The sequence below is a fragment of the Mus pahari genome, chromosome 7 (genome assembly GCF_900095145.1).
Source record: "Mus pahari chromosome 7, PAHARI_EIJ_v1.1, whole genome shotgun sequence".
In the NCBI taxonomy this organism is placed as follows: Eukaryota; Metazoa; Chordata; class Mammalia; order Rodentia; family Muridae; genus Mus; species Mus pahari.
The window spans coordinates 39,355,198-39,362,880 of NC_034596.1; the positions used below are offsets into that span (position 1 = coordinate 39,355,198).

At 43.8% G+C, this 7,683-nt stretch overlaps 1 protein-coding gene and 1 non-coding gene across 5 annotated transcripts in view; one reads left to right on the forward strand and one right to left on the reverse strand.

Moving 5' to 3' along the window:
- The window catches only part of Immp2l (inner mitochondrial membrane peptidase subunit 2), an 887,790-nt gene that overhangs the window by 320,871 nt on the left and 559,236 nt on the right, over nucleotides 1-7,683 (forward strand). The gene's annotated exons all lie outside the window — the stretch shown is intronic.
- On the reverse strand, nucleotides 1,570-1,701 carry LOC115064467. Its single transcript, XR_003844317.1, has one exon. It is a non-coding gene; the product is annotated as a small nucleolar RNA SNORA17 (small nucleolar RNA).

Below are 7,683 nucleotides of genomic sequence, written 5' to 3' on the forward strand. Positions count from 1 at the left end.
CCCTCCCTCCCTTCTTCCCTCCCTCTTTCTGTCCCTCCCTCTTTTCTTTTCTTTTCCTTTTTTTTTTTGACTTTTTCTTAGTTCTTTGTGAATTTCACATCATGCACCCTAAACTCACTCATCTCCCCTCCTATGCACTCTCCACCCACCTTTGCAATACCCTCCCCAAAGGTGGAAAAATTCATCGTGAAAGCTGTAGTGTGTCACACAGTGTCTCACAGTTTAATCTTTTGTCCACGCTTCTTTGCTTGGAATGTTCATGGCAATGAGTCCTTGGTCTGTTATGAAGTCTCTGCTACACTATCAATACGAAACCTCACTGGTACTCCTCTGGGATATTCTGTTGTTGCCCTGTGTAATGGAGATCCTATAGTTTCTTATCTGTAGGACTGGCTCTTTTGGCCATTCCATCAATTCGTCAATGGGGTAGATTTTGGGGTAGGCAGATCCAAACCTCTGGACCTTGGCCTGAGGGGTATCTGAGCTTGTAAGCCTGCTAGCTCTCCAGACTCGCACCACCCAGGCAAGCTCTCCTGCCCTGCCCCAGCTCATGCTCACCCACACCATGGCAGCTAGCTCTACTGTGCTGGTCTGCTTTCCTGAGTACTGCAGCAGGCAAGGGGCTGAGGAAGATCCTCTGCCCTCATATCCTTGGGGTTGGTTCATCTACATCCCACACAGCCAGGGCCAGCTCTACCTTGCTATCCAGTCCAGCTGCCGGACCCACTTTCGTGAGTGGTGCACCTGGCATGGGACAGTTCTCCCACTCTCATGACCCTGGGGCCATGTCATAGGTGGTGAAGGACAAGGGAGGGGAAAAGAACATCTCTCCTTTATCTGCACCACTACAGCAGACAAGAGTCAGGGCCAGCTCTCCCACACTCATACCCTCAGGTTGCAACCCAGACCATGGACATCTGCCTGACCTTTGGTGGTCACAGCCCCTGCTGCTGTGGGCCATGGACCCAGACATGGCCCCCAGTGGCAGCATACACCAGGACCCTACCATGGTCCCAAGTGGCATCACCAGCTACTCACATCAAGTTGTTCCTCACTACCCTCAAGTCTCTGGTTCTGCCTCTCTTCATTCTGCCCACATCCTTCTGTTTCTCTTTCTCTTGACCTTCTCCATCACTTGCTTGCTCTTTCTAGTGGTACCTGGGGTCTTGGGGTGTCTGAGGTCCTCTCAAGAGATGTCTCAGAAGTACTATGCCCTGCCCATGCACTATGGCACTAGACTGGTGGTCATCTCAAGCCAACCCCCTAGGCAGTCCCCATGGAAGCAGACTGGTGGTCATCTCAAGCCAACNCCCTAGGCAGTCCCCATGGAAGCAGACTGGTGGTCATCTCAAGCCAACGCCCTAGGCAGTCCCCATAGAAGCAGACTGGTGGTCAGTTTGGGCTTGTCCCTTCATGACCCCATGTGAGGGCCTTCTGTCTTAGCCTAAATCCTGCCAGGGCCCCTCAGTCCCAGGCGGGCTTGTTTCATCTCTCTCTCTCTCTCTCCTCCCTGAGGGCCTGTGAGGCTGCACTGGACAGGTGGTTGTCTCAGGCTTGCTTTCTTCAGGGAGTGTTAAACTACTGACCATTCAGATGTCCACATGTCAGAACACTGAGTGTAGACATAGCCTCTCTCCCCTCTGCCACCTCTTGATGCACATGTGACACAGCAACCACACCTGTAATACCTCTAGGGGCAAAGGTTCCAGTTTTCTTAATCTCGTGTTTTGAACATTCTACTTCTATTTGTACACTTTTCACCATATTTTTATGCCTTTTACTTACTAAACATGGCTTCACAGTCCTCTCTTTGTATGGCTGACCTATACCCACCTATGGGGTTTTCTGTTTTGTGTTAAAAGCTGTCATTTTCAGTCTTTGTTTTCCTTGGCTGTTTGAGGATCTGTCACGGTCATGTCCTCTTTATGCTTCCATAGTATATAACCTCTGCATTTACCTTCAGCGTTTTTGCAAGGTCAGGGAGGTACCTATGGGACCTGCCTGGCTTCATACATCCAACTTCCATGTTGCCTGTGTAGACCGGGACATTCATGACTAACCATCTCAGAGGCAACAGGTGGTCACTGACATCGTTCACCTTTCAGGTGACAGCAGTACCTAAAACAGAAATCTGGTAAAAGCTAAGGTATATCAGGCCTCTCCAAATGCTATCTGTGGCTCTGGGTACAGCATTGGTTTTACTACTGGAAAGACAAGTGTTCTTTTGAAGGATTGGTCATCCTTGTGTCAGGCGAAAGCAAATACCACCCCTGCCCTACAGACTTGTACGACATGGCCTGCATCAGAAGAGAACTTCTTAAGCAAAGAGAAAGGAGTGCAGAGGGATAAGATAAAGAAGTCAGGGACCGCAGAGACCAGTGCAGGTGCCAGCAAGGGAGGGAGAGAGCTCAGCAGCAAGCTGGGGCATGTGTGCCGGCAGGTTCTGCGGTGAGTTGATATCAGACGTTGTCCAAGGGTTTTTGGAAGACTATTAAACGAGAGAGAGAGAGAGAGAGAGAGAGAGAGAGAGAGAGAGAGAGAGAGAGAGAGAGAAAAGCAACTTCCAAAACCACAAGTTTGCTTCTGCCTTCCTTTATTATAAATTGTGATATTTCTGTGGTGTGCAGCATAATTTCTTGATATCTGTACAGACTGTAAAATGATTATAGCGGTCAAGCTTATGAATGTATGAAACCATGTATTTTTTTGTTTTAATTGAATTTTGTGCTGCGTACAGTCTGTTAAGACATACCATCTTGGCAAATGTCCAGGATTCTAACTGTAGTCACCCTGGTGGACATGAGGTCATCTCCATAACAGAAACTTTGCATCCTTTGGCCATTATCTTCCTGTTTCCTCCTCTCTCAGCTCTCCATAGCACCACTCACTGTGTTTCCTGGACGCTATAGCTTTTTAGAATTTAATTTTACTACCCCTTTTAATGCTCCTAAGAAGTGATTCTAGCTTCTTTTCTATATCTTCCATCATTTTGTCCTCGTGACTAAACCCATATGCAAAGTTCTTCCTCTCTATCACATGTCCTCTTTATGCTTCCATAGCATATAACCTCTGCATTTACCTTCAGCATTTTTGCAAGGTCAGGGAGGTATGTATGGGACCTGCCTGGCTTCCTACATCCAACTTCCATGTTGCCTGGTCTCTGTGCTGGCCACTCCACTGAAACGACTGCAGGTCATACGGTATCATTTTCATTTGGTTTTACCTCCTCTTTTCCCATTAGTCTTATCTAATATTTGTTTCATTAACTAGCATTGACTTTGTAAACCTTTAGGTTTACCTTGCCCATGTTTGCCTCTTTCTCTCCCCATTCCTGTTCTGACTTCTGGTTACTCATGTTTTATATCCATGTTCTCTTCCTGGCTCCGCTCTCTCTATTTCTCTCTTTCATCTTCTTTTTTCCATTCACCCTTCCATGGATTGTATTACTAACAATGTGCTAAAAGTTTTAAAATTTGTATTTTCATCCTTCCCCCCAGATCTGATCTCATCACCTCATTTTCAGCTGTCTCTTTCTACTCTCTTCTGTTTTCAGTTTTATTTTATATTTGCTGTGAATGCTTTCGACTGCAGTCACTCCATCTCAATGATGCCTCATAGAACTTGTGTTTGATTTCACTTGGTGTGGTTTGACCTCACAGACCAAGGAGTTAAGCCTTGAAGTCATCATGCTCCCATGGCTGTGTCTCTGGGCCTGGAGGTTCACAACCTTCAGTCATTGGCTTTTCCTGACTCACATCCTCAGGTCCATCTGTATGTCTTCTCTTGTGCTTATATGCCAGTCTCTGATATTGATACAGGTCACACCATAAAATATACCAAAGAAGTTATTTTGTCATTAAAATCCTGGTAAATATTGTTAATCAGGTGAATGTGTTCTTTAGAGACTCGTTTAAGCAACCGTGTGTTTAAAGAAGACATTAGCTCTTACAGGCTGAATTAACCATGTTCTAGCAGGGGAGGGGGGCATTTTACCTTCAGAAAAGGGGTAATTATTTAACTAGAAAAGCAATTTTGTTGACTGAATATATCTAAATGTTTGGCATCAAGGCTAAGGAATAGTTTAGGCTTTGTTTGTATGTGAATATGTTGAAAATTAATATGCATTTTGCCACTTTTATTAGTTGAAACCACACATTAATTTCTGAACATAAATTTAATTAAAGAAAATTACTTTCAGATTTCTGAAGAAATAAATAAATTGCACTTTTTTTGTTTCATCACTATATTGTCATAAATGGTCTTAAACTATACACATGGAAGCAGCACCCATGAAAGGAATGTAATGAATGTTTCAGGCCTTCAAACATAAGCTGCCTCCCAGGATAATTAGATGATTATAATGGTGCTTGCTTTGAGATAGCTAATTAAAAAAATCTATTGCTCGTAAGTCTAATTATTTGAGTAATGATAACATATTAGCAACTGTGAAGCTACAGCTATAGCCAGCCCCATTGAAGAAAAAGGAGTAAATATGTTAATGACATTTTTTACAAAGACCCAAAGAATGGCACTGGAGTGCCTTTTCATTTTCTCCTGTGTTCTGGGCTCACTCCCCTTTCCTGTGAACTGTGAACCACTCACTTGTGTATCTTTCATCCAATTCCACTCTTACTTGTTTATAGACCTCTCCCTTTGGCAGAAGGGAGCTAATTTTCTAGCACTTCTCCACCCTTTGTGGGCCTCTGAAAGAAGGCTTATATAATTAGTCTTCATAGCTTTAACAAACATTTCATAACCAGCCAGGAAAATGTCAGTTCTCTGGGCCAGAGTATAATCAAGTGAGTAAGTATCAGTGTAGTTATTAATTAAAGGCTGACTTTGATTTTGGAATTCTAACCAATAACAAGCTCTGCGTGTGAGAGACAAGAATCCTTCTTGCTTTCATCATTTACATTACTTACCTTATTAGAATATCAAATAAGATGGTATCAGTGAAATGTTTACTTTATCTCTCCCTTTCTTAGAGGCTCTTGTTCTAGTCCCAGCACATTGGATGAGGTCACAGTAGATGTTTTGCTCTGAGTCTTTGAGTAATATAGACAATGTAAATGCCTTACAATGGATTCCAAACCATTGTTTCTTCATAAAGAAAGGGTGTGTGTGTGTGTGTGTGTGTGTGTGTGTGTGTGAGACAATTATGTTGTGGAGGCTAGTAATTGTTTGATAAGGATTTCTTCTCACCTGCGAGCAATAGGTAGAATGCAAGTGGTTGCTTTTAAATCGTGCAAGCCACATTTGAGTTATGTGGATCGTCGGCTTAGAAGGCAGCATATCAATTCCGTGCATTTACCGAGCTCTTTCTTTGCTATAGTAACAGCACTGAGTGCCTTGTGTCTATTGTTTCAATTCTGGTGAGTCTGTGAAGTCCGTTAGTCATCATGAGTAAACAGTCCTATAGACTGCCTTGCTAGCGGCTGGGCTGAGCTGTGTAACTGAGGCAGGCCAGCACCATAGTCCAAGTTGTTTTGCTCTCACTTGGGATCCCCTCTAAGTATTGGGGATGATACTTTAAGTTCACTGCCACCCAGGACAGGGAGTCCTCTATTGATGTATTTGAGAGGGCCCATCCTAAGGAAGGAGGCTCAATGGGGGCTCTGTAGAGAGATTCACATTATGTCACATCTCCCAAAGAAGAGAGGTATGGCCCCAATGTTAAATCTTTTGATCTTAAAAAAAAAGAAATTACAAAGTTTTTCCTGTACAAAAATTACTTTTTGTGCAGATACAACTTAAGAGTGGTTGTGTCCCAGTTGCTGGCATTTTCTTACGTGCTCATTCGCAGCGTTTGCTTGATGTGTTCATCTGGAGCCCAAGAGTAACAATACCTAAGGGAAAATAGTCTCGCAGTGAGCCGCATTGTTTGCCATGCTTTTTATTCTGTCCGGATTCATTGTTCTCTTGCTTAGTGGTGAGAGTGAGCTATATTCTCACTTTACAAACCTCCGATCAGGGTCAACTCCCTGGGTCAATTTACCCCAAAAGGGGCGGAAGTGCACGTTGGATTCTGACTCTGTGGAACTAATAGTGAGGCAGTAAAATTGCCTGGGTTTCGGTAGCTTCGATCTGGAAAGCTAAGCAGGGCGGCAAAGAGGATATTAAAATTGGTTTGCCTCTTTTTCTCTGGGTGGACCCGGAGGAGGCAGGCTTCACTTAAAGCATGCAGCATCTGCTGTTCTAAAAAGGATGCACCAAAATACCTTTGGTGTTTACTCATAGTGGGGTGAGGCCTGGAGGAATATGTTCACTTATTTCCCCCCAAACTCCACCATTGTGTATGAATAAGATGGTATTCGATGTCAATGTAAAGCAAGTGGGTGTGTCTTTGAGAAGATGTGCTTCATCTGTCTTCAGAGCTTGAAGTACAGTGTACAGTACTGAATACCGCATACTGTAGCAAGTTGGGCTCTACATGCAGCCCTGGCCTGGGGTGAGTGGACTAGCCCAGGAAGTTTCCAGTTTCACCATGTTGGTTATGTAATAGCACCTGACCTTGCCCCCGCTGGTCTCTTTCCACTGTGAATCAAATAAGCCCTCCTTTATCCACAACCTCGGCATCTTCTGGAGGCTCCTCTCTGCAACTCTGTGTAGGATTACACAGCGTCAGAGCAACAGTAGCAGAGACCAGAAATGAAATTGCCTACATTGTCGGATTTGGTTTTCATCTAAGTGTGTAAAGCTCCTGTGCTTTTTGTAACTTGCTACTTAATGGTCTGTCCTGTGCATGTGAGCATATGCTTGGGAGCATGTGTCTGTGTGTATGGGTGCCTGTGTGTGTAAATGTGTGTATATGCCTGCACATGTATGTTCACAGGTGCACAAGTACATTTTTGTGTGTATGAGTATGTGTACAAAAATGGCTAGTTAGCAAATGTTGTTGTAAATCAAATTTAAAAAATAGTAAAAATGAAAGGGAGGAAAACCTACATGTGGCTGACTGGTTAGGCTTTTGGCCTGTAATATCCCAGAGTCTTCAGCAGGGCTCATTTCCCACCCGCTAGGAGCTGGGAAATTGGCTCTGTAACAACTCCGTAGAAAACCTGTGCATATGGGTATGGCAAAATGGATATAGCAAATATGGCATCCTTGCAGGAAGTGGTAGGCACACAAGTGAACAAGCACACTTTGAAGGGCTAGACTCATGTGCTACATGCCACGGTCTGAATGTGTCCTCCAGTTGCACGCTGATCCTCCTAATCCTGGTGAATAAGGTTAAGAGACTGACATCAGGCTGGAGTCTACAGGAGTGAAATTAATATTAATGGTCAAAGTAGAGTGGCCTGGGCCTTGTTGGGGCCTTCTGCCTTTTGCCATATGAGGATGCAGGTTTTTCCCTTCTAATTTTTACTTTGTTCATCCCTGGCCCCCTTCTTCCACTTCCCGATAGAGCAAGAAACTTCTTACCTGGCCTCAACTGACTGTACCTCAGTGTTAGACTTAGAGCCACTACAGGGATGGGAGCTGTTTGGTTAACTTCCCAGCTCCCAGTGTTTTTAATTATAGAAATAGGAACAAGCTAAGAAAATGGATAAGATCTGATTTACTTCTGAAAATATTTCACTCTTTCTACAGTATAATCATACCCTAGTCAGATCTCCAAATTTGCCTACAATAATGTTAAACTGAAAACCAAGACAAGGAAAGGATTTTTTTTTTTTTTTTTTT